The sequence below is a fragment of the Ailuropoda melanoleuca genome, chromosome 4 (genome assembly GCF_002007445.2).
Source record: "Ailuropoda melanoleuca isolate Jingjing chromosome 4, ASM200744v2, whole genome shotgun sequence".
NCBI classification, from domain to species: domain Eukaryota; kingdom Metazoa; phylum Chordata; class Mammalia; order Carnivora; family Ursidae; genus Ailuropoda; species Ailuropoda melanoleuca.
This window is the reverse complement of record NC_048221.1, coordinates 99,207,001-99,232,569: the sequence shown is the minus strand read 5'-3', so window position 1 is coordinate 99,232,569 and position 25,569 is coordinate 99,207,001.

The following is a 25,569-nucleotide window of genomic DNA, read 5'->3' as shown; positions in this document are numbered from 1 at the left end:
TTAGCAATGGTGCATGCTAGGTGTTGTGGTTTTTCTATGATCTTGATCAGTTCAGAGTAAAAGAATCAGAGTCGGGAAAGAGAAATCCTGCTTATAGGGAGATCCAGGCTAAATAATAAATGCCTGCCAAAAAGACACAATTTGGCAATAAAGTGGCGCATTATCTCAAGTTATACCAACAAGACATTTAGTAATATTCAGAAAACACTTCCAAAATGAAGTGAAGAAATGCTTAGTAAACTTTAAATATCTGGTTCCAAATATATGAAATATAGAGCCTGTTTCAGTGGACTCATATATATGTATATCCAATGTTATTTCTACCACTTAATATTAACTAGATATTTAAAGCAACATTAAAATTTTAAATAAAAACTTAATTTTTAAATTGAAATTTTAAGAAAATGTACATTAAGACTAAACATTAAAGGGTGGAGAAAATTCTCTTTTTTGTGTTCTAATATATAATTAGAGAAAAAGAGAAGATAATTAGAATATTTAATTTAACAATAAAACCCACCACATTGGTTCATTCCTTTTTTTTTTTAATTTCAGTAATCCACAGAAATTCTAGAACAACTAAACTGACAAGCAGTTGGACTTTTTAAAATTCTAAACCACATTAGGAAAATAGTTTGAAATCATTAATGCATGTTAGCATGAGTTAAAACTATGAAAGTTGACTAATCTGAAATGACTAAATTATAAAAGTTGCCTATCATAAATCTCCTATCTGTCTCTCTATTAACTCTATATATGCAACACAGTTGAAATTAAAACGTTCGTTGGCTAATTCGCTGATTTGCTGGGGTGGGGGTTGGTGTGCAAAATCACTTCTGGGAACCACTGACTAGACTTACTTCATGCAAAGTAAGAAAATCCATTTTTGAAGATGATTATAATTGGAAGAAAGAAAGGAAGCACATAATTAGATAATATAAAATTTTAATAATGAAGGAAATAGTATACTTGCAGGGAAAGAGGGAAAAAAGCAGGCTAGAGACCTAAGCATACAGAAAACTTTATTATGTGAAAACAATGAAAATTTAAATCACATATTCTTTTGTGGGAATAAATAAATCCATTAGCCCAATTGGACAGCGACTGTTTTTTTAGGTGGAGGGGATGAAAAAAGGGCAAAAAACGAAAATTGTTAAATATTACACACATATACACAAAAACACACACTGAATAAGAAATAAGAAATTAAAACTAATTTGAAAGAATTAGAAAATACAGGCCAGTATTTATTTAATAGAGGAGATGGATCACCTTTTCAAAACATAATACATTAAAGGCAGAAAATCTAGGAAATGAGAGGTAGATTTCTCTATCAAAAATAAAAAAAAAATTTGCCATAAAATGCCATAAATAGGTCAAAATAAAAAGACATACTAAGAATAACAATTGACATATTTATTCATTCATACCATATGCAAGTAGTTTTAAGTTTTTAGTCCTTTATTCTGTGAAGATTCAAGAAAGGCTTAAAAGCATGAAATGACTACATAAAACGATATATTTAATCTCAGGAAAGTAGTTACACACTAGTGTTAACAATATTCATTCTGGAGCCACCTCAGACTGTTAAGTGTCCAACTCTTGATTTCAGTTCAGGTCATGATCTCGGGGTCATGAGCTTGAGCCCCACGTTGGACTCCACGCTCAATGCAGAATCTGCTTGTCCCTCTCTGTCCCCCTGCTTGCTCTGTCTTTCTCAAATACATACGTAAGATCTTTGGAAAAGTAATATGCATTATGTACCAATAATGATCAGGTTCAAATATCAGCTCTGATGGTTCCTCGTTGTGCAGAACAAGTTATTTATCATATGTTGTGACTATTACTTCATCCACAAATGACAGTATTAATAGTACCTACTGCATAGCCATATGAAAATTAAATGAGTTAATACAGGTAAAGTCTTAGAACAAAGACTATCACTTATTAAGCATCAATTCCTATTAGGAATCATGTTGGTAACCACTATGTTAAGAGTATATAAAGTTTTGGAATGTTTTTCCATCCTTTTATGTCTTCTTCAATGTCTTTCATCAGTGTTCTGTAGTTTCTAGAGTATAGGTCCTTTACCTCTCTGGTTAACAAAACCATATTTTAGAAAGACAATTATAGACATGAGAGACTACTTGCAATATAGTAATATCTCCCCCACCCACTCCAAACCCCCATTTGCCTTCAAGATTTTCTCCATTTGACTTTGGTTTTCTGCAGTTTGAATATATGGTTACCTGGGTATAGATTCTATCCTGTTTTGTGTTTTCTGAGATTTCTGGATTTGTAGCTTGGTGTCCATATTTAAATTAAGCAAGTTCTGAACCAATATTAGCTTGACTATTTTGTCTGCTCTATTGTCTTTCTTCTCCTTCAGGTATTCCAATTACATTCAATGTTACACCTTTTAAAATCATCACACAGTTCTTGAATATTCTGTTTGGATTTATTTATTTATTTAACCAGGTATTCCAATTACATTCAATGTTACACCTTTTAAAATCATCACACAGTTCTTGAATATTCTGTTTGGATTTATTTATTTATTTAACTTTTTTTTTTTAAGATTTTATTTATTTATTTGACAGAGATAGAGACAGCCAGCGAAAGAGGGAACACAAGCAGGGGGAGTGGGAGAGGAAGAAGCAGGTTCACAACGGAGGAGCCCTGATGTGGGGCTCGATCCCATAACGCAGGGATCACGCCCTGAGCCGAAGGCAGACGCTTAACCGCTGTGCCACCCAGGCACCCCTATTTTACTTTTTTTAAAAGTTCTTTTTGCATTTCGGTTTAGGAAATTTCTATTGATTACCTCAAGCTCACTGACTGACTCATTCTTTACTATGACCATTTTTCTGGTGAATCAAAAATATTCTCCATTTCTATCAGTGTTTTTGATTTCTAGTATTTCCTTTTAGAGTTTCCACGACTCAAATTACAGTACCCATTTGTATTTGCATGTTGTCTGCTTTTACCTGTAACATATTAATAATCATACATTTTAAAAAAATTCTCTGCTAATTCCAATTTCTCTATTATATCTGAGTTAGGTTTTGATGCTTACTTTGTCTCCAGACTGTTTTATCTTATCTATTAAAACATCTTGTAATTGTTTGTTGAAGACTGGAATATTGTATGAGATAACAGGAATTGATGCAAACAGGCCTTTACTGTGAGGTTTTATGCTAATCTGGTTTAAGTCAGATTGTGTTTAATTTTTGCTGTACCTGTAGGTGACAGGCATTTCAAATTCCTCTAGCACCTTTATTTTTGTCTCCTTGTCCATTTTCCTAAGATCTTCTTAAATGAAGTCTGAGCTTTCTAGCTCTGTCTGCTGTAATCCACACTTACTATACTGGAGCCTGTTAATGTGGTGGTTATGTAGGGAGTGAGGAGAGCAGGGGAGGGTGGTCTATAATCTTATGATTAAATTTCAGTCTTTTAGTGGTCTTGTGTCCCTTGTCTATGACCTTCACAAATGTTTCTTAGATTTCTTTCCCTGTGAGGTGAGACAGAAAGGCCAGGTGGATGGAGTAGGTAATTGTTCCCAGATACAGTAATGATCTGGTTAAGTCTTTTCTCCTGGAGAGTAAGCTTTTGTTATAGGTATTGCTTTGAGCTTATTTCAGGATGGTATCTTTTCCCTTGGTGCTGCAAGAAATACAGGTGATTTTCCTTGGCTCTTCACCATGGGAACCTACTGGAGTTGCTAGAACCTCAAAAGTGTTAGGGAACACAACAGTTGTGACCCTCAGAAGTTTCTTACACTCATCCTACTCCCCACTTGGCCTCTGGCCATTTGTCAGAACTGTCCCTTAAGTAATCTTAATGGTTATGGTTCAAGCAAATTCTGTGCCAGGTAAGTTGATGTCAACTGTGATTCTCTGTGTTCCCCTGTGTCTCCAGATTTCAGAGCAGCAGTTTGCCGTATGACTTTAATTCTCTGATGGGTTCAAGAGAAGTCATTGATATTTATGTTAGTCTTCTTTTTTTCCTATTATAAAAACAAGAGTTACTACTACCAAGTTCTTTACTAATTGGAACTAATGCTTGCAGTATAATATTAAAAGACACCCATATTTATTTAATAAAAGAAAAATGGATTAAAATGTAAAATGTATAGAAATGATTACAACCCTGTTAAGTCTGCCCACAATTTAAAATACTTTTCCTTTAGGGGTACCTGAGTGGCTCAGTTGGTTGGGCATCTGACTCTTGGTTTCAGCTCAAGCCATGATCTCAGGGTTGACTCTTGGTTTCAGCTCAAGTCATGATCTCAGGGTCATGAGATCAAAACCCAGGTCGAGCTCCACAATCAGCATGGAGTTTGATTAAGATTCTTTCCCTCTCCGTCTCCCTGACCCCTGCTCCTCTCCCCATTCACGCACATTCTCTCTCTCTCTCTCAAATAAATAAATGAAAATTAAAAAAAATACTTTTCCTTTGAATGGAAGGATAACAGCTGATTGCCCTTTTTTTAAACCTTTTTAGGTTTTCCAAATTGTGTTATTATATTATTTGATTACATTATTTTACTTTTATAATTATAAATGTAGTTTGAAGTATTCTAGGATTCCATGCAGAAATGTAGCATAGTTATTTAAGGACTTTGCAGAAAATTTACCTGCTTTTGAGTCTTGGCTCACTTCATTATATTTTAAGTGATTCTGGGTGAATTTCTTAATTATCCAGTGCCTCAGGTTCCTCATCTATAAGATGAGAATACTAGGATTGCTAAGTCATAAAATTGTCATCAGAATTAAGAGATTACTACATTAAAACTGCTTAGTACCTTAAATACTTATTATATTGTTTGAAATAAATGAGAAAGCATTTCATTTTTGAATTTATTAAAACAGATGTAATTTATTATTCATTTCCCTTGACAAATCCATAGTCTGAGTTACTGAGCATCTTCTCAAGTGGGTCAATTAACTGTTCTTCACCATCTGTTTGGCCAGTGATCTGGTCTCTTGCTTCCAGTCATGTGCAATGGCCTTTAACAGTGTGGGGGCATGAGAATACTGGAAGGGCACCAGATTGGAGATTATCTGGCCATAAGAAAACACCACAGAAAAAAATATCTGAATATTTAGAGAACATGAAATGTGCAACTTTAAAATATTATTTTTAAAATCTTATTTCTAGTTTGTAACTCTGATGCAGTAGACGTAAATATCATGTTTACCCACTGGACAGTCATTCCTCTGTGAAATCAATGTGTCGTTTGTTTGAGGGATTTTAGCAGAGTTGGCAGAGATCATATTTGACCTTCCTTGTTTATTATACCTTCCACTAATACCTGTTTGATTCTTATTTAAAAGAACAAACATATATTTTTTAACCAATGTAATACATTTTAGTAGGATTAAATCTTTCAGCAGTTTGATGTTCTTTATTAATCCATTCTTGGAAAACTAGGTGAACTTTCATTGTTAATGATGAAAATAAAATATCAATATTGCTTTGGAAAGAGACCCTTAAAACATGCTTGTCAGGCTTAGCCAAACATTTCCCATACCTATAACCCAAGTTAGAGCTTTAACTGAGAACCCTGTTTTTAACCTGAAAGATTATATAATTTTTTTTAAAGATTTTATTTATTTATTCGCTAGAGATAGAGACAGCCAGCGAGAGAGGGAACACAAGCAGGGGTAGTGGGAGAGGAAGAAGCAGGCTCACAGCAGAGGAGCCTGATGTGGGGCTTAATACCAGAACGCTGGGATCACGCCCTGAGCGTGAAGGCAGACGCTTAACCGCTGTGCCACCCAGGCGCCCCTGAAAGATTATATAATTTTTATCATGAAACTACAATTTTAAGTATTATTTTGAAAGTGGATTCTAGAAAATGCTATGCAGTATTTAAAAGAGAATAGGTTCAAAGTCTTATTCAGATAATTTATCTTGTATTCAAAATGGAGATACATGGAGATAGATGCACGGAGATCTGTATCTATGTAACAACTGCATTTTTCTCTATGTTCAGTAAAGTATATCTATTAGGGTTAAAGAAAAACAAATTTGAAAAACTAATTTTTTAGTCATTGCACACAGAGTTTTATATGCTTTATATCTAATATTATTTTAAATGTCCCCAATACCCAATGAACTACATGCTGTTATTATCATCACTTTACATATGTTAGTGATAAAATAAAGTCCTTGGAAAATCCAGAAGAAGCATTTTATTATTAGGAAGATATAGGATGATTTACAACATTTCATAACAGCGCTGAATTTAGCCACAGGATCTTTAGATTTTCACACAAGACCACAATGCATGTATACATTATTAATAAAACTTTGAGAACGAAAAATGGATTCACTAAAGAAAAATTGAGGAGCATACTCTGCAGATCATGATACTAACAAATTATATGTTTGATTTCATAAGCTCCCATAAACTAAAAATGATGTTCAAAGTGGAAATACAGTTATAAACAAGAATGGTTAAAATCTATAAGTCCAAAGGAATTTTATCTCTCTAGTTCATGGAGAATCACTTTTGGTGAATATTTGAAATAATAGAAGAAATAAGAGTAATGTAACAGACTGGATCTGGGCAACAATTTCAAACAAGCAAGAGGAATCTGATGGTTGAGGGTGTCAAGTGGACAATAAACAATTCACTATAGTAGTAGTAACACTAAACCAAATAAAGAAACTTTTATTTCCTGAAAACATAAGAAACTAAACTTGAGCTTCTTTCTTCCTCTTTCTTGAAAACAAAGCCTAAACACAATGCGGGAATGAATGTGAGGGTGAATATCTGAAAATTGAAGACAAGAACTGTGGAAAATCCCTGATACAAGACAAAGTGGTTGATGTGTGTTGGAGTATATGTTTGTGGAGAGGAAGGGAGAAAGGAAGATGAATTGTATGAAGAACAGGCAAGGGAAAAGTTGGGGCAGATTTTTAAAGTTTTATTATGAAAATGTTCAAACATACAGGAAGTTGAAATACAGTAAATACCCATTTCCTAGATGATACTGTCAACTTTTTAAAAAATGCACTTTATTTTTTGGAGCAGTTTTAGGTTCACAGCAAAATGGAGCAGAAAAATACAGAGAGTTTCCCTGTAACTCCTGTCCCCCACAACTTCTCCTTCTATCAACATGACACACCAGAGTGGTCGATTTGTTAAAATCAATGAACCTATATGAACCATTACTGTCACTCAAAGTTCATAGTTTACACTATGGTTCTCTGTTGGTGCTGTACATTCTATGGATTTTGACAAATGTACAATGATGTATTCACTATTATTGTATTACATAGAATAGTTTCACTGCCTGAAAACCCTCCTGTGTTCTGCCTACACATCCCTTCCTGCTCCTAACCCTTGGCAACTGCTGCCCTTTTACTGTCTCCATAGTTTTGCCTTTTTCAGAATGCCATATAGTTGGAATCATACAGTATGTGGCCATTTAATAGTGTTTTTTTCACTAAGAAAGATACACTTCAGTTTCACCCATGTCTTTCCGTGGCTTAATAGCTCCTTTCTTCTTAGTGTTGAATAATATTCCATTATCTGGATATACCACAATTTATTTATCCATTTAACTACTGAAAGACATCTTTTTCGCTTTGAAATTTTGGCAGTTATGCATATAGCTGCTGTAAACATCTGTGTGCAGGTTTTTGTGTGGACAGCATTTTTCAGTTCATTTTGGTTAATACCAAGGAACATAATTGCTGAATTCCATGGTAAGAATATGTTTAGTTTTATAAGAAACTGCCAAACTGTCTTCTCAAGTAGCGGACTGAAATGTGTCTCCAAAATTCACATGTTGAAACCTTAAACTCCAGTGTGATACTATTTGAAGATGAGGCCTTTGGGAGATAATTCGGTTTAGATGAGGTCATGAGACCAGGGCTTTCAAGAATAGGCCCCACAGAGCTTGCTCTCTACCTCTCTCCACTGTGGGAGGACACTGCAAGAAGGTGGCCATCTGCAAGCCAGGATAAGAGCTCTCAAAAGAAGCCAAACATTCTGACAACTTGATTTCAGAGTTCTAACCTACAAAACTGTGAGAAAATAAATCGGTGATATTTTGTTACGGCAGCCCAAGCTCACTAATTCAGATATTGGCACTGAGAAGTGGCATGCTGTTGTGACAAAATGCTTAAAAGGTGGAGGCAGCTTTAAAACTGGATAATGGCTAGAGGCTAGAAGAGCTTTAAGGTGTATGCTAGAAATAAGGATATTAAGGATGACTCTGGTGAGATCTCGGATGGAACTGAGAACACGTTATTGTGGAGTGGAAGAAAGGCCACCTCTGCTCTAAGGTGCCAAAGAATTTGACTGAACTGTGTTCCTGTGGTTTGTGGAAGGTAGAACTTGGGATGGATTTGGATATTTAGCTGAAGATATTTTAAGTAAAGTGTTGAAAGAGCATTTACAAAAAGCTGGTCACTTGAAAAAATCATTAAGATTAATACATCTCTATCAAGATTGACAAAAATAAAGAGGGAGAAGACACAAATCAGCAATGTCGGTAATGAAAAGGGAATATCACTCCAAACCTGTAACATTAAAAGGATATTAAGGTAATCCTAAAAATAATTCACCTTATAAATTTGAAAATACTGATTACATGGTTCAGCTTGTTAAAAAACACAAATTACCAAAATTTAACCATGATGGAGGATGATCTAAGCAGTCTCATTAACCATTAAATAAGTTGAATTTTTAATTAAAATGTCTAAACATTAATCCCCAGCCCCAGATAGTTTTACCAGAGAAATCCTACCAAATATTTAAAGACAAATTAACACTGATTTTACTCAATGTCCTCCAGAATATACAAAAAAAGGGAACACTTTCCAGCTCACTTTTTGAGACCAGTATTACCCTGATAGCAGAACCAGAAAAAGAAACTATAGATAAAAGAAAACTACAGGCTATGAACCAAGATGAAAAATCCTCAACAAAATGTTAGCAAATTCAACTCAAAAGTGTGTAAAATAATTACACACTATGACCCTGCGTGATTTTTTTCAGGTATATAAAACTGGTTCAGCATTAAAAAAAAATCCATCAATATAAATTATCATATCAACTGTCTGAAGAAGAAAAATCATATGGTTATATCAATTGATGTAGTAAAACACAATACCCATCCATGATAAGAACAAAATCATTTTTGCCAAATTATCAATAAAAAAGGACTACAACTACATGTACAAAAAATATACAGAAAGCATCAAACCTAATGGTGAAAGAGTAAAATGCTTTACTCCTAGGATTGGAAATGAAGCAAGGACGTCTAGTTTTCTGACTTTTATTCAACATAAACTGGAAGTTCTAGGCATTACAATAGGCATATATGATATATGATATAATAATATATCCTATATATTACATATTATGACATATAGTATATATATATATAATATGGGGTAAATATAAAGCAAAGGAAATCATCTAGAAAATTACACAGGGCTTAAAATGTCAAGACTATATTCAACTTTATATATCTAGTATATATGTCTATACAATACATATTTGTATATGTATTATTTTTTAGTATGTTGTATGTGTGTAATATATGTGTGTATAATATGCACATTATACATGTAATACATAAAATAATAATTATACACAGTAGTTTTAACAGAATTATAAATTAACTGTAATACTTAAAACTGTATAACTTTTAGAAAAAATAGAGAAAATCTTCAAAGAATTCATAAACTTGATGAAAGCATAATTCATATTGAAAAATCCAAGACAGTTCTAAGCTGGATGGGACCTCAGGTAAAAAATAATGTAAACTGGGAATGTCCCATTTAACAAGTGTTCATGTTGTACAAGAGGGAAATTCTTCATTGTTAGGGACATAATAGCATTATACACACAAGATATTGGACAGTAAGCACATAATATGATTGTCTTGACCAAGTCATGTTAAGGTTTTTTTTGTTTTGTTTTATTTATTTATTTATTTATTTATTTATTTATTTATTTATTTATTTAATTTTTTCCCCTAGATAAACAAGAGACAAGGCTTAGGACACTACAACAGTAAATTTATTCTAGATATATTGAAGTGTCATGATCGTTTTAAATTTTTAAAATTTGAAAAGTTGACACACAATGTTACTTTAGTTTCAGGTATAGAACATAATAATTCAATTTCTCCATACATTGTGCTTTGCTCACCCCAAGTATTACACTCTTAAAAACACCCTTAAGTTATTCCACCAGCTATTTTGGACTTAGAATCTAATTTCAGGCTTATTTTTAGATAATGGAGCATAATTCGGAGAATCACCCAGCTCAATGGTATTTCAGGAAGTTGTCAAAGGATACAATTTATTTGCCCAAAAATTCAAAAGAAATATTTCAGAATGTTAGATAGAGATCCATTATTTTGATGACTCTATTGTCAACATATAAATTGATTAGACTTTAAAATTCTTAAAGATGTTCAATTACTTCCATGGGTATTACAAATCTCCATTGTATATGATAAAAATATGCATTGACACACAACATAATGAAAATATTTATACTCATACCACTTAGATTATTTTTTCCTGTATTGACCATACATGTATATAAAAACTCAGATTGGTTTTTTAAAAGGTAGAAAAATCCTTTGTCATGCAAAAATACACTGGACTAGAATAAAAAGGACCGAGTTTTTTAATGAACTTCACCAATTATGTGCTATTTGTCATCTAGCCAATTAGTCCCATGCTGTTGGATATGAAAGACAGCTGGGGGGAAAAAATTATAGATAAGAGGGAAACAATAGATGGAATAAAATAAGAAAGGATGGCAAAGGACACCATTGCAGGAATAGCAAATTATTCATTCAAGTATGTTCATTAAAATATTAAAATAAAACCTGCTCTGTATTATCTTTACTGTGCAAGAGAAAGGATATACTAACAGTGAAAAAGCAAAAAGAGGATAATCACAGAGTTAAAAGACACATCAAGAGATGGAATAAAGTTGCTTGTTCACCAAATAATTACTTTTAAAAATATTTTGTTTTGCACTTATGAAAATTTTTTCATGGATTTTTACTTGGGTTTAGATTCTGAGAACAGCTGACCTAACCGCATTTTCTCTTAGGTTTCCCTTTTGTAAATTGGGAATGATTACCTTGACATCAGACAGGACTAACAAATATTGGGGAAAATATGAGGCAAAGGAAAAGTAAAGTGTTCAGAAAAGTAATTGGACTTAAAATTTTAAGAATATAGTCAACTTTAAATAATTTCTTTCTGAAAACAAGTGTGCTGTAAACAATTTGAGAACTTTTTGTTTTCTTTCATTTTTATACCTTAGTAGAGATATCCGCTTACTTCCCCAGTCAGCAAAAATGGTTTATATATACCTTTTAAATACTTAGTAATTATCAGTTCTCATGCATTAGGAGAGACACAAAAGAGGGGTACAAAGGCTAGACAGGTGGTTAGATATTTAAATGTGGATTTAATGCCCTTAGGAATACTTCTATAAATATGTGCATAAGCAATTTGGATATGCTTATTTATATAGGTATCTCACTGACCACTCATGATAAAGGATGTACCAAATCGTGTTATGAAAAACTGAGCACATTTAATTGTAACATGTGAGATTTGTTTTGATCTTTTGCTAAGGATGCTGACAGGTAAATGTTTGTGAATCCATCGTTTGGCAGATTGGTGCTGTCAATTTGATGACATAAAAATAGAGCTTGAAGTAGAGCAGCTCCCAGGAGCAGATGTGAGAGAAGAAATACTTCAAAATCACCCGTCAGTTTTTTTTTTAAAGATTTTATTTATTTATGTGACAGAGAGACAGCCAGCAAGAGAGGGAACACAAGCAGGGGGAGTGGGAGAGGAAGAAGCAGGCTCATAGCAGAGGAGCCTGATGTGGGGCTCGATCCCATAACACCGGGGATCACGCCCTGAGCCGAAGGCAGACGCTTAACCGCTGTGCCACCCAGGCGCCCCCACCCGTCAGTTTTTCATGGCACTTCCTGAGACTACCTACAGGACAGAATATAACTGGCCAAGCCACACAGACTGCATAACAAAGACTCCTGAACTAAACCTTTCCAGTAATGCATGGATTGTTGTCAAAAAGTAGGAAAGACAGTTGCACATGTGAAGGTGCAGGAAAGGTTGGGTACATGGTTGGCTATCATGGATTCATTTGAATATACATGCCTTTGTGATGTTTTAATCACTGTTTTTAAATAATACTTAGATGGTGTTCTGAAATCATCCAATACAATGCAAAAAATATGGTTCACATTTAAATTATTTTTTAACCTTTCTTTTTTCTTTCCTCCTTCTTGTCCACCTTCCATTATTCCTACCTTACCTCTGAACTGGCTATCATAGTTGTACAATCTATTCTATAATTTATTAAGTTATAATCGACCCCCATTAAAAACTAAACATATAAAAGAAAGTTGAAATGAACAAAGCCCTAGCTCTCCATAGTTTGGCTACATATTAAAATAAACAGATAATTACAGGTGAAATAGTATTTAAATATTTTTATGCTGTGTTAGATGAAATATTTTGCATTCTATAAAGATATTTTAATTCCATTAAGTATGCCTCTTTTATCTTTTTTCATTAATTTTTCTACTTGTTTTATCAAATTATGAAGGAGCCTCCTTATGTTGTTCCAGTAAGATAGATATTTTCTCATGCCATCTCTACATTTATAATCAATTTTTAAATTTTTATATTTTTTAATTAATGATTTGGGGCTCATAATCGTATATTTTTTAAAATATAAAATGTTTTGAGGTGACATCATCATTGAGGTGTCATAAGACATCCCTAGTTTTTGTCCCTTTTTAACATCTAAAATTATTTTTGGCCTCTGAGAGTTGTTTTCAATCCTAGAATTAAAGGTACTCATGTGTTATTCGGAGGCCTTTCTATAATTCTGGATTGGAATTGGCCATGCATAGAAACTAAAATACTTTCCCTGCTTGTCTGCTCCCCAAATCCCATGCTCCAAGGATGGGGGAGGAAAAATAAAGAAGGAACGGAGTACATGGCCCTTTGGAAAGAAACTGAGTGTAGAATCAGTGCAGACCAGCAGGAAAGGCATTCAGTTAAAAGTGAAGTAACATGCTCAAGAGAGGGAAAGAGAGGAAGTCAGGGAAGGGAGTCTCCCAGGACTTGTACAAGGTAGACCCCTTGTACTTGGAAAAGTGATTCTAGGGAAAAAATAAAGAATTATTATGTACCACCTTTGACCTCTGTGTGTCTAAGGGTAAGATTGTTGGTAATTGCTAAGGGACTTTGATTAGTATCAACCTCACAATAAAGGCCATTGCCGGGAAACGTTTGTTTTCATCGCATGTGAAACAAATAAGAAAGACACTTAATGTCCATTACTGAGAAACACTAAAGTCTCTGAGCTTACTCCAAGAAAATTTTATCTATATTTAGTAAAGAAGGAAAATTAAGGCAATGACCAAGTACTTTTTAATTTTTTTAAAAATTTTTTAATGATTAATAGATTCATTTAAACAAGAATACATAAAGTCATCATTGCTAGACTTACTATGAAATGTTAAATGTTCAATCTAATTTTCTTTCCCGGATAAGTTTTTCTTTACTATCTCTGTCAGTTTTGAAAACCTAATACTAGAAGAAGGGGGCTCCAATTCCAAACAGAGGTCCTAAGAGTGAGATCTTGGAAATGAGTCTGAAATTGAGATAGGTACTTGCTGATCTTGCATAGGTCCAGTGAATTAAGGCAGGGTCTTCAGTGGGCTCTGGAGCTGTGCTGAAGCAGTTACTCTCTTTGAAGCTGGTATCTATGGCCAACCGCTGGGCCTGCACCTTTCTGGCTTTCAAGATATGTTGCATTGGGCTGGGTCCAGGGGGGTGTGAAGCATGGCTAGGCACTCTGGCTGGTGCTTGAGGAATAACATTTTGGCAACTGGCACACAAATGTGCTGCGACTAAGTACTTTTTTAAACATTTGGTTTTTTATAAGCTACCTTTAGTTTGAGACTAATGCTTGCTTGCTAGCTAGCTTGCTAGGTGATACAATTTTTACAACATTTCAGAGTAAAGCTTAAATCATAATGTTTCAAGTAAGGAAAGTGTTTTCTTTGAATGTTTCTATGGGCTTTGCATTTTGCTCTTCACACACAAAAAAAATAGTAAATGGCATCCACCCCTTCTTTTCTGACCCTGTGTTCTTATACAACTAGAGCTATAAATCACAAGAAAAGGGTTTTGGGTTTTGGTTGCTTGGTCGGCTGTGCGTTTTTGTCCATTTCTCCTGCAGAATGAGGTCTTCCGTGGCCCAACAGCTGTTATGGTTGCAGAAACCCAACTTTAAGCTAAGGTTTAAAGCTATTTGGGAAACCCTGAATAAAATTTAGCCTCATGATTAATTAGGAGTGGGGGGAGAATACATATCTTGACCAATTTCTGTCTTTTGGTGTTCTATGATTGCTATTTTATGCTGTTGAAAATGTCAAAGTACAGTACAACTTTGGAAAGACTTTTAAACTTAGACTTTACTAATTTTGACTACGCCCTAAGCCTTTATTTTATATTTACTCTTTAAGAGCATTTTTCACATTTTTTGTCAGTATTTTGATTGTTTTTATAAATCCTTGTAAGATTTGTAGTTTAAAAACCACCTTACTTTTAACAGTTTTATTTTTTCAGCCCCTATTGGAAACTGTGTCGGCCTTTAGTGAGCTCTTTTTATCTATTTTTTTTTTTTTATTTTTTAAGTTGAAAAAAACTCTCTCTTTTAGTATTTACTTTTGAAGGGTTTTTGAGCTGTTATTGATTGTATTTATAAATCCTTGTAAGATTTGTAGTTTAAAAACCACCTTACTTTTAACAGTTTTATTTTTTCAGCCCCTATTGGAAACTGTGTCGGCCTTTAGTGAGCTCTTTTTATCTATTTTTTTTTTTTTATTTTTTAAGTTGAAAAAAACTCTCTCTTTTAGTATTTACTTTTGAGGGGTTTTTNAAAACTCTCTCTTTTAGTATTTACTTTTGAAGGGTTTTTGAGCTGTTATTTTTTTTTTAAAGATTTTATTTATTTATTCGACAGAGATAGAGACAGCCAGTGAGAGAGGGAACAGAAGGAGGGGGAGTGGGAGAGGAAGAAGCAGGCTCATAGCGGAAGAGCCTGATGTGGGGCTCGATCCCATAACGCCGGGATCACGCCCTGAGCCGAAGGCAGACGCTTAACCGCTGTGCCACCCAGGCGCCCCAGAAGCTGTTATTAATAAGTTGGTAATAATTAACTTTAGTTTGTTGCTGTGACCCTGATGCCTCTAAACATCTTCAGATGTACAGTCTCAATTATTCAGCACATTAAACCTATGATGTATATCCTATTATGGAAAAGTTCAGATTCATGTCAATTGCCAGTCACAAAGATCACAGATGGGAGAGCTGGGATTCAAAGCTAAGTTTTAAGCTGCTCAAACCAAGCTCTTAACCACAGGGCTAGCACTCTCTGTAAATTAATGACTATGGATGTTTTCTGTTCTGCCCTCACAAATGGAGACACCTGGGCTAGGTATAAAAGGTGAGTGTTGGGGGAGAGGTGAGCAATGTTTTGTGTGTGTGTGTGTATTTCTTATTCCTTTATGTTTATGTATGGAGATACACCCGTCAATGTAATACTCATCCGATTTCCACTTATTCACTGATGGCTTGTGGAGTGATGTAGCTGATCCATGTTCGGGTGCAAAAAAGTTTGCTTAGATCAACCACCTTCCTTTCCTCTTTACTCTGGAGGCAGCCTGCTATCAATGGAGTGTGCATTCGGGTCTGCTCCTTCCTGTTTAAATGTACAGGGTCAGACATTCACTGGGGAAAGCCAGCAATCCTTTAAGCTTTCTTGTGGCTTGGTCAGTAAATAAAATTCTTAGGTTCACTTTCAAAAACCCAGCGTTTCTGCATACAACAGTAATGTCCCCCAACCCAAAGTTGTTTCAGTAATATAGTGAATATTCTGATACCTGAATAAGTTATCAGTCTTCCCATTGTTTCCTAATACAAATGTGAAAGAAAGATTTAGCTTACTGACCATTATCTTAAATCTCCCAAAAGGTGTTACAATCTTTTTCCCTTAAAAGTCAATAAGTACCAATATCCCTTTTATTTGATTATTGTAGTCAATGACCGTATGTTCTGTTTCGTTGTAGGTAGCTTATATTATTGCTCAGGATTTCATACCTTTTATTTTAAGGTTTTGGAAAATTTGCTCTTATGTTTCTAGGGTTAATCTAACTTTCATTGATTTTACCCTATAGTCAATGATATTATTAGAATGTCCGCAAAGGTCTTTAGTTCAGGAAAATTATATTCATTATATCTTCCTTATTACTTCTACTTACAGTTAATAATTTGTTCAGAATATCAATTATACATGTGTTGGAAGGTTCATATTAAATCTTTGCTATCCTCCTGACAAATTATCTCTGAGAGTCATTTATTAACATTTTGTAATTTTCTTTGGTTTCTAGAAGAAAAACATTGTTCTGTTTTTCCATCAATACCAAGTCTAAATTTACTGACTCCACTGTGAACTTCCTTATTTTGAATAGTTTGTTTCTCAAGTACTTGCATTAGACTTTCCTTTTTCATTTATATTTTCTGCCTTTTTTAGATTAACCTGTTACATTTTTGTTTGTTTTGATTGCTTTTTATGTGAGGTCTCTTTTTCACTTTCCTTTCTCTTGTTTTATTTTTGTCAAGGATGGGATGCACATACTATGCTAATCTCATAGAGTTTTACTGCCTAATTTTTAAAACCTTACACATATTAATATGTCTAGCACAGGTTGAAAACTTTGCAGTTCATTTTCTCTTTGGTTTCTTCCCTAAGACAATCCTAAAACCAAAGCTCACACCAAATCCTTTGGAAAACTGTGATCATTTTATGACAATATTATCAGCAGCTTTTCAAATGAATAGGAAAATGCCGATAATTTTTTTCTGTAAATAATTAATGATAGACAAACAACATGACTAAATTTGTATCTTACATTGTGGTTTGTCTATAATCATATTGATAAGGTTAAGTTCATTAAAAAAAAACAAATATGTGTCTCCTATTCACTTATAAGTATATGCAATTTTATGAGACAATATTTGGTTTTGTTTTGCTTTGAGTTTTAAACTGTTGTTTTGTAAAATGATATATCCCTATATAACATTGAATTTAACTAAAATTACATTTTGTCTTGTTTTTATTTAACTTTGGGAGCTCATAGTAGTCATAATTCTCTGAATTAAGTTTTGAGGAATCATAAAATCTGATTTTTTCATCTCAAAAGATATTGGATAAATTGAGTCATTTAATACTAGATGATTCAGGTTGCTTAGACACAAAACATGAAATATCTGGTTGAAAATACCAACTCACTATAATTATAATCTCCTTTTCTAAATCCAACCTGCTTTCAATAGCAAAGAGCCCTATGAAAACTGAGCATCTAAAAATATGTGACTTTAAGTAAAAGTTTTCATGACAGACATAAAAACATAAAGAGTTATTTCAATTTTTTAACACTAAGAAATTTTGAATGGAATTACAAAAGTGTATCAATATTTTATCCCAGGAAAGTTATTCAAAGCTTTTTGTAAAGCCTTTTTATAATTTGCCTTTTTATAAAAGGACTTTTTCTAACATGTGGAATGGGATTGTGTGGCCTCATAAGGATCAACTCTTATGAGAATAAATAGCTATTTTAGGTTACAGAATCTGTGTGTTATTGAATAAATTTGTAAGGTTCCTACCATATAATAAGACAACAATTGCACATACAAGCGTATCTTTTTATTACTTTACTTTTGTAAATATCACTGACTTGATATTTAAATGCTGCTAACAGTTCTAGGAGCCTATGATTTTATTGCTTTCAGGTAAATTGTCTCAATCAAAAATATTAATGTGACGCTTTTCCAATTATTTTCTGATAATTGTAGGTGTGGTAAACTCTTTGTAGATTAATTTTAAAGAACCTGTATTCAAAGACATTTAAAATTAATTGGTCTTTAATGCACATGGTTGTTTAATAGATTCTTTTTTTCTATGTGGGAAAACTGTTCTTTTACTAGGCTAATGAGTTTTAAGTCAGTATTTGTGGTTGGAGGGAAGTACAAAGGCATCAGCCTCCATGATGAGTGCTACTTAAACAAGACTGAAGTGATGATGGCAAGATGTTTGCAAACATAATCCTCACATCTTGCTGACATAAGATTGTATCTTTAACAGCATTAACAAATGATAAGCTCTATAGGTTGTTTGATGGACTCTTCTTTAAATAAATGGTATGGAGTTTAGTAATATACCAAATTGTTTTGAAATATTCAGTAAAAGTGTCAAGTCTCATGCATAATGTTAGCATTTTACTATTTCATCATTTAAGGTGTACATACTATCACAACGTAAATATAATCATTCCTGTCAGTTTATAATCTGTCATTTTGATTTGTGTTTGGAATTCAGTCCCTTCTGTGTTATATTCAAAGTTGTTTAATTCACTAAAATTCAGTGATAGATACCACATTAAACACTACATTTTTTTTCCCTCTTCTGACTTGTGTAAAGCAATCTGTTTCCCTTGAGATTCTTCCATATTCCCATTTGGGAAAAATGACTCAGTCTATTTGATTTCTTTGTCTCTTTTTACAGCATCAAAGTCAACAGTGTCTTGGTTTAGAAGATAAATAGAACAGCAGACTCACTTCATCTCTTCAAACAGTGATAGAATTGTCCATTCATAAACTACCAAAAAACGTTTCTGAGTGATTCTGCTCTGGGAGGGAAAAAAAATTAGTTTTCTTACCAAATTGTAATAAGAATCATTTTTAAATGCAAGAAAAACTTCTAAAAAGTTTATCTAGGTAGACTTTTCTTTTTTTTCCCTTTCTTAGAAAGTAACTTCGGGTTCAGATATTCTTACACTATTTTTAAAAGCAGTGTTGGCCGCTGATTTTTAGTAATAAATGGTAAGACAAGCAATGAATTACAATTATCTATAGTTAATAATAAGGTGAATTAATAATTTTACACTGCACTATCTTCAGTAAAATTTTTCACTTAAGTTGTAGATAAAACATTTGTTTTTCTAATATTTGTGATATGACAGCAAAATAAATTGAAAATGGAAAGTCTGAAGTCGGAAATGAATCTGACTTCTTCAATTTTGCAGCTGGTAATTGGGCCCTGGAGGATTTAGCTAGTAGACATATTGTCTTCACCTGTAGTACCTGTCTCTTCCAGCTTTTTCTCTTGCCAATCTCACAGGATTTTTGACAGGAACCCTGAGGACAAACACCTAAAAAAAGAAAATAAAACTGGCTTTTGGGGTCAGATTAAAGTGATCTGGGCTTATTCAGTTAAGCCATCCTCTTGGGAATTGAATCAAAATCTGAAAGAAATTTCCATTTTAGTCTGAAGGGGAGAAGTTCATTTGAACTTTGGTCACTTATCCTCTGTAAGTACCATTTTGTTTCTGTTCTTCTGTAGAGACTATTTAAATACTTTCAATATTCTGCTGAAATTCTACCACGCCTTGTAACTTGACTTCCATCTCCATGAATTTATTATAGTTTACAATATGTTCACTAAAATCAGAATGTTTCTGAGCGTCATATATAAGGACACAGAGCCCTGTGGTTAAGAGCTACATCCCTGACAGTGAGATTGTTCCTTCATAGCCCCTGAGAATAGGTAAAATGAAAGAATAGGTAAAATGAAAGACTGAAAACCCTAAAAGTTGAGATGGATGTGGAGCAATCAAAACTTATATATTGCTAATGAGAGTGTAAAATGGTATAACCACTTTGCAGAACTGCTTGGCAGTTTCTTGAAAGTTAGCATCTACCTTCTGACTCTGCAATTCTCCTCTTACTTATTTCAGAGAAAGGAAAAGATAAGCCCACAAAAACTTTTGTACAAGAATGTTCAGAGCAGGGGCGCCTGGGTGACTCAGTCAGTTAAGCGTCTTCCTTCAGCTCAGGTCGTGATCCAGGGGTCCTGAGATGGAGCCCCACATCAGGCACCCTGCTCAGTGAGGAGTCTTCTTCTCCCTTTCTACCAATTGTGCTCTCTCGGGCCCGTTCTCTCTCTCTCTCTCTCTCTCTCTCAAATAAATAAATAAATAAATCTTTTTTTAAAAAGGAATATTCAGAGCACCTTTATTTATGATAACACTCCTGCCACTCCCCTTCCCCTCCAAAACTGGAAACTACTCACATGTCCAAGAACACAAGAATGGATAAAGAACCTGTGGTATATTATACAACAGAATACTCATAGAAACTTTAAAAAGAATAGACAATTGATTGGCAACAATATGGATGAAACTTAAATATTTCATACTGAGTGAAAGAAAAAAGGACAAAATAATAAACACTATATTACCATTTATGAGAAAATCATGAACAGGCAAAGTTAAGTATGAAAAGTGGTTACTTCCTTGGGAATAGAGATTGACTGTAGGAAGAGACATGAAGGCACTTTCTGAGATGTTAGAGATGTTCTGAAATGTAGTTTGAGTGGTAATTACACTAGTGTACACAACTGTCAAAACTTATTGAACACTTATGACTTGTGCATTTTAATGTATCTAAATTTTTTCTCAGTTTTGAACGATTAGGGAAAAAAAGAACTTCAAGTCCATCAGTCTGGATTCAAATGCATATTTCATACCCTATTACCTATATGCCTATAGCAAGATTACTTTTGTGTGCTTCTCTAAAGGAAGCGTAAGGATAATAGTATATACCCTAGAAAGTAATTGGGAATAAGCTAGTATTAGGAATATGATAAACTCGGCATATTTTAGCTACTGTCATATTTTAATGGCCTATTCTTGCTGTTATTTTTCATTTATAGCCATTTTAACAACCAATAACTTTAAAATCCTATAAACTGTACTTCAGTGTATATTTTTTAATATGTCATGTTGTTTTTTGTAACATAATTTTGTGTGTGTGATATTCAGAATTGAATACACATACCTATGATAAAAAACTACATTGGGAGAAATTAATTTGCTTCCCAATAATCTGCAAAACTAGATTTGCTGAAGTTATTAATTTAACACAGATCTGTGTGACTCCTCAACCGAGGATCTTTCACAGCCATCTGGGAGAGGAAAAGAGTGCACAGAATAGGACCTCAGAGTTTGAATGACTGAATAAATGGTTGGTTGTTTCATTTTGAAACTTTATACAATTTGTGTATTCTCTGTGTGTGTGTGTGTGCTATACGGGTTACTATTCTTTACCAAGAAGTTAAGAAAATTCACTTTGTCTACTCTGACACTAAATCTGCTAAGCAGTTGTTCATTTTCCATCATCCAGGGTTTTAATATGGCCTCACTTTGTGCTTAAATTTGTCCTATCTACTTTGAGGTAATTTTGTTTCCTTAAACCTAACATAATAATATCTTGAAACCACTTGATTAATACATCTAATCACCAAATCTGATCTACATCAATTATTTTATCCTTACTAATGTGATCATTATATTTAAATTTATGCCTTATGATTTAAAATTAATTGGGCACAACTTGTTTATAGTCTCTATTTCTGCTCTAGGTTCAGCACTGCTGTCATATATCGGTGTTAATTCTCTACATAAGTGACTAACTTTTCCTTAGAACCCATATCTTAGATACTGTGTTGATAACAAGGTGTAAAAGAAGGCCAATAATAGTGAATGAAATCCATAGGACAATATTGTACTCCTTTTGCTTAATTTAGAGATGGCAAGAAGTTTAGGTAAAATGAGAGTGAGACAAAGATCTTTTGCAGAATGATTTCCGTTCATCTTTTGCAGTTTAAAGATTACCTATTTCAATTTTTTTTAGCCCATCTAGATCATTCAACCCAATACATGTTTAGTAATCAGAACTAAAGGAGCAGGAAAGAAAAGAAAAACAAAAAGGGCTGTTACTGTTTGTTGGGTGTAGGGTATTAAAGAAAAAAGTAATAACACCATTTGGTGATCCCCCTAATCTTATAACTGTCGCTCTGACATAAAACAAAACAACAACAGAAAAACCTCTGGATTTTCCTCAGGTTGGGTAGGGGTTTTGTTGAGAAGTCTGGTTCAGTCTCAAGGCATAATCTGATTAGCTAAGGCTTGCATTGCAACACCCTCATACCACCAGGTGCTTTTCTTATAATAAGTTGTTGATTATATAGTGTATTGAAAAGGTGGGTGGAATGTGCTGATGTTGAGTGTTGGAGATAACAGTTGGAAACCAGTGGGAGCTGGTGTTTATGTTTTATTGCCTTTTATATTCCAGAGATTCAGCCAGAGAAATGAGAGAAGAGCTTTACCTAAACTTCATTATCTTCCATCTATTATCTTCCTTAGGAAAATAATATTTAGCAAACATGATTAAAAATAAATTTTCTCTGGCCAGAGTACAATGATCAATACAGAAGTACCTCATCCTTGTATATTAGATCAAAATATTTTAACTTTTTATATCATGAATATGTGAGTATAATGTATGTTTGTCTTTGGAGTTTTTTTAAAGATTTATTTATTTTAAAGAGACAGTGAGAGAGAGAGAGTGTGGGGGAGGGGCAGACGGCAAGGGAGAGAATCTCAAGCCGAGTCCCCACTGGGCGCAGAGCCCAATGTGGGCTTGATATCACAACCCTGAGATCATGACCTGAGCCAAAATCAAGAGTCAGGTGCTAAACCAACTGAGCCACTCCGGCACTCCTATGTTTCTTTATTAATGAAGAAAAAAAAAATCAATATTCCATGGAAAACATCAAAATGCCCAAGATAACGCCTCATCTACCTTTTCATTCTAGGATGGAATTTGTATAGTTTTATATATCAGAAACAGAACAACCAAGAGTCATCACTGCAGACCCTTCAAAACATCATGGTCCTTGAAAATTTTTTTAAATGAATTTCAGTTTCTCAATAGCACTCCATATCCATGGCATATCTATGTCTCTGTTGTCTCAGATTGAGATTTTCTCCACAATATCCCAAATCCAATTAAGAATGCCAGTAAGCAAAACCAAATTGGCTACAGGAATATAAAAATGTATGGTAAATATTACAACTGAGTAATGTTATTATACAGAAATTTTAAACTAGTCCATGTAACCTTAAGAATATTTTCTGATTCTAAAAAAAAGGCATATTCATGAAAGAAATAAATTTCTGTGCCACATATCACTGATTAGTTCACCCATTCTTTACAATGCAGTTTAGGTTCCTTGAATTTATAGTCAATAATTAATTTCTCCAACTGACCCTCCACACACAAACTACACATATACAGAAGGCACTCATTGAAGACTTTCATTTTTAGGGCATATGTTCAGATCTTGCCTCCTTGTATCATGCTTGCATATCCAACTTAGTCTTAGGTAATATGGCTATCATAAATGAAATTATGACATTTAACAAATATTATTTTCTTCAATCAACCTCTCTCTTGGGATTTTGATTGGAATTACACTTAATCTATATATTGCCTTAAGAAAATGTGACATTTTAAAATATTATGCCTTGCTATGAATCATGCATTTAGAAATTGTTTAATTTGTCTCAACAGTGGTAGTTTTTAACTTAGATTTAATTTAGAGGTTTTATAATTCATTCTTTAAATAGCTAGTGTATTTTGATTCTACCATTAATGCTGCATTGTTTTACTTTAGTTTTAATATTTTATTATTGCTGTTATGCAAATATACATTGATTTTTTAGTTTACTAAAACAATTGATTTTAATAGTTTGCCTGTAAATTATTCTGGATTTTCTACAGATACAAACATTTCAACGTTTCATTATTTCCTGTAATGGTTTAGGAAGAAATTTAATGTTACTTAGTAGCTTATTTTGTTTGTAAAATCTACTTTTTTTCTTTTTTTTAAATTTAAATTCAATTAGGCAACGTATAGAACATCATTAGTTTCAGATGTAACGTAAAATCTACTTCTTAAATTCACAGTTGTTTTATATTACTGGATCTTTTGAAAAGACCCATGTTAATTATGCACTGAGAGAAAGTGATTCTGGCATAATCACACATATATATACATATATGTATAGAAGTATATACATATATTATATATACATATATTACATGTTTATTATATGGTTGTTGCACGTTTGTTATATTATATGTTTATTACATGTCAATATTAAATAAATACTTTAGTCCTAGTGGGGTATTTTTAATGGCTGAGATGGGGCCCAGATGCTGCACATTATATTTCTTCCTTCTTAAACTTCTCCTTAGATATCCACCTTCCCAGTATGAGTTTTTCTTTGTGTAGATTTCATTTTATGACTAAATGGGAGGGTTTAATTTTGTTTTTTGGTAGGATCTTGAGAATGCTGAGGGAAATGGAATGTTGATGTGTATCATTTTCCTATCAAGCACTTGAACTACAGTGGAATTAAATGAATAATGTAGAAATGGCCATAAACTAATAAATCTATCAATCTGTTTCAGAAGTAGCTTGATGGAAATTTGATCAAATGATGCTCATTAGAGGTCAATGTAAATGTTAAAGTGGGATTTTGTGACACTCATGGAATAAGAAAAGCTTCTTTGGACTTCAGGTGATATCAACTGATTTTAGGAGGAAAGTTATCACCATTTCTCTCCATAACACAGTGATCGGAGTTGGAAAAAAGAACATTCAGAAATAACATCCTTTCTATATGAGAGACACTTTCTTCATGACTAATGGCAGCAGTATAGCTTCTCTGAGTGATTTTGTAGACAGTGAATCCAATGGACAAGCTGAAGCTGGAACAATTCAGAAAAGACATGGTGACATCGATCACTGATAATCATAAAGGCAAATTTTTAAATACATCTGGAAATAATGGGAAAATATCATCTCTATTAAGTATTAAAATATCCAATAATGTAACTATATCTAAAAGAGTATAAGTTCTTAAGTGTCATTCACTAAAAAAAAAAAAAAAATAGTATTAAAAGCCCAGAGACAGACCCGTGTACTTAAGATCTGATAAATATGGCAGTTAAAATCTGTAACAAACAGAAATTGTCCAAGGACAATACATCAGTTTTCTAACAGCTTAATGATTAAATAATAATAATAAAACAAATTAAGTCCCTTTCTATCACTATAATTATAAGATATATTTCAGCAGTTTATACATGACTTATAAAAATAATGAAACCATGATTTGGCTGAAAAATAATGAAAATAAATATAAGAACTATATTACAAATAATAAACAGCATTAAAAGACAAATGGTTAATATATGTGGAAGGAAAATTATTACACATCTTGTATATTAAAAATTTGCATGATTAAAAATACTTCATTTATCATGTAGCAGATATATATATGGTCATTGTCATGATTTCTTTGTAATGCTATCAAATGTTAAAGGGTCTACATGCTATAATTTTCACAAAGCTTCCATGTGGAACTTTTCTCCCATACATTATATTTCTTAGGAAATTGGATATGGATAAACAGCAAGGAACACTGTTTTAGAAGAATGCCAAATCAGACTTTCTTTTTTAAAACTATTTATTTATTTATTAGGGAGAGAGAGCAT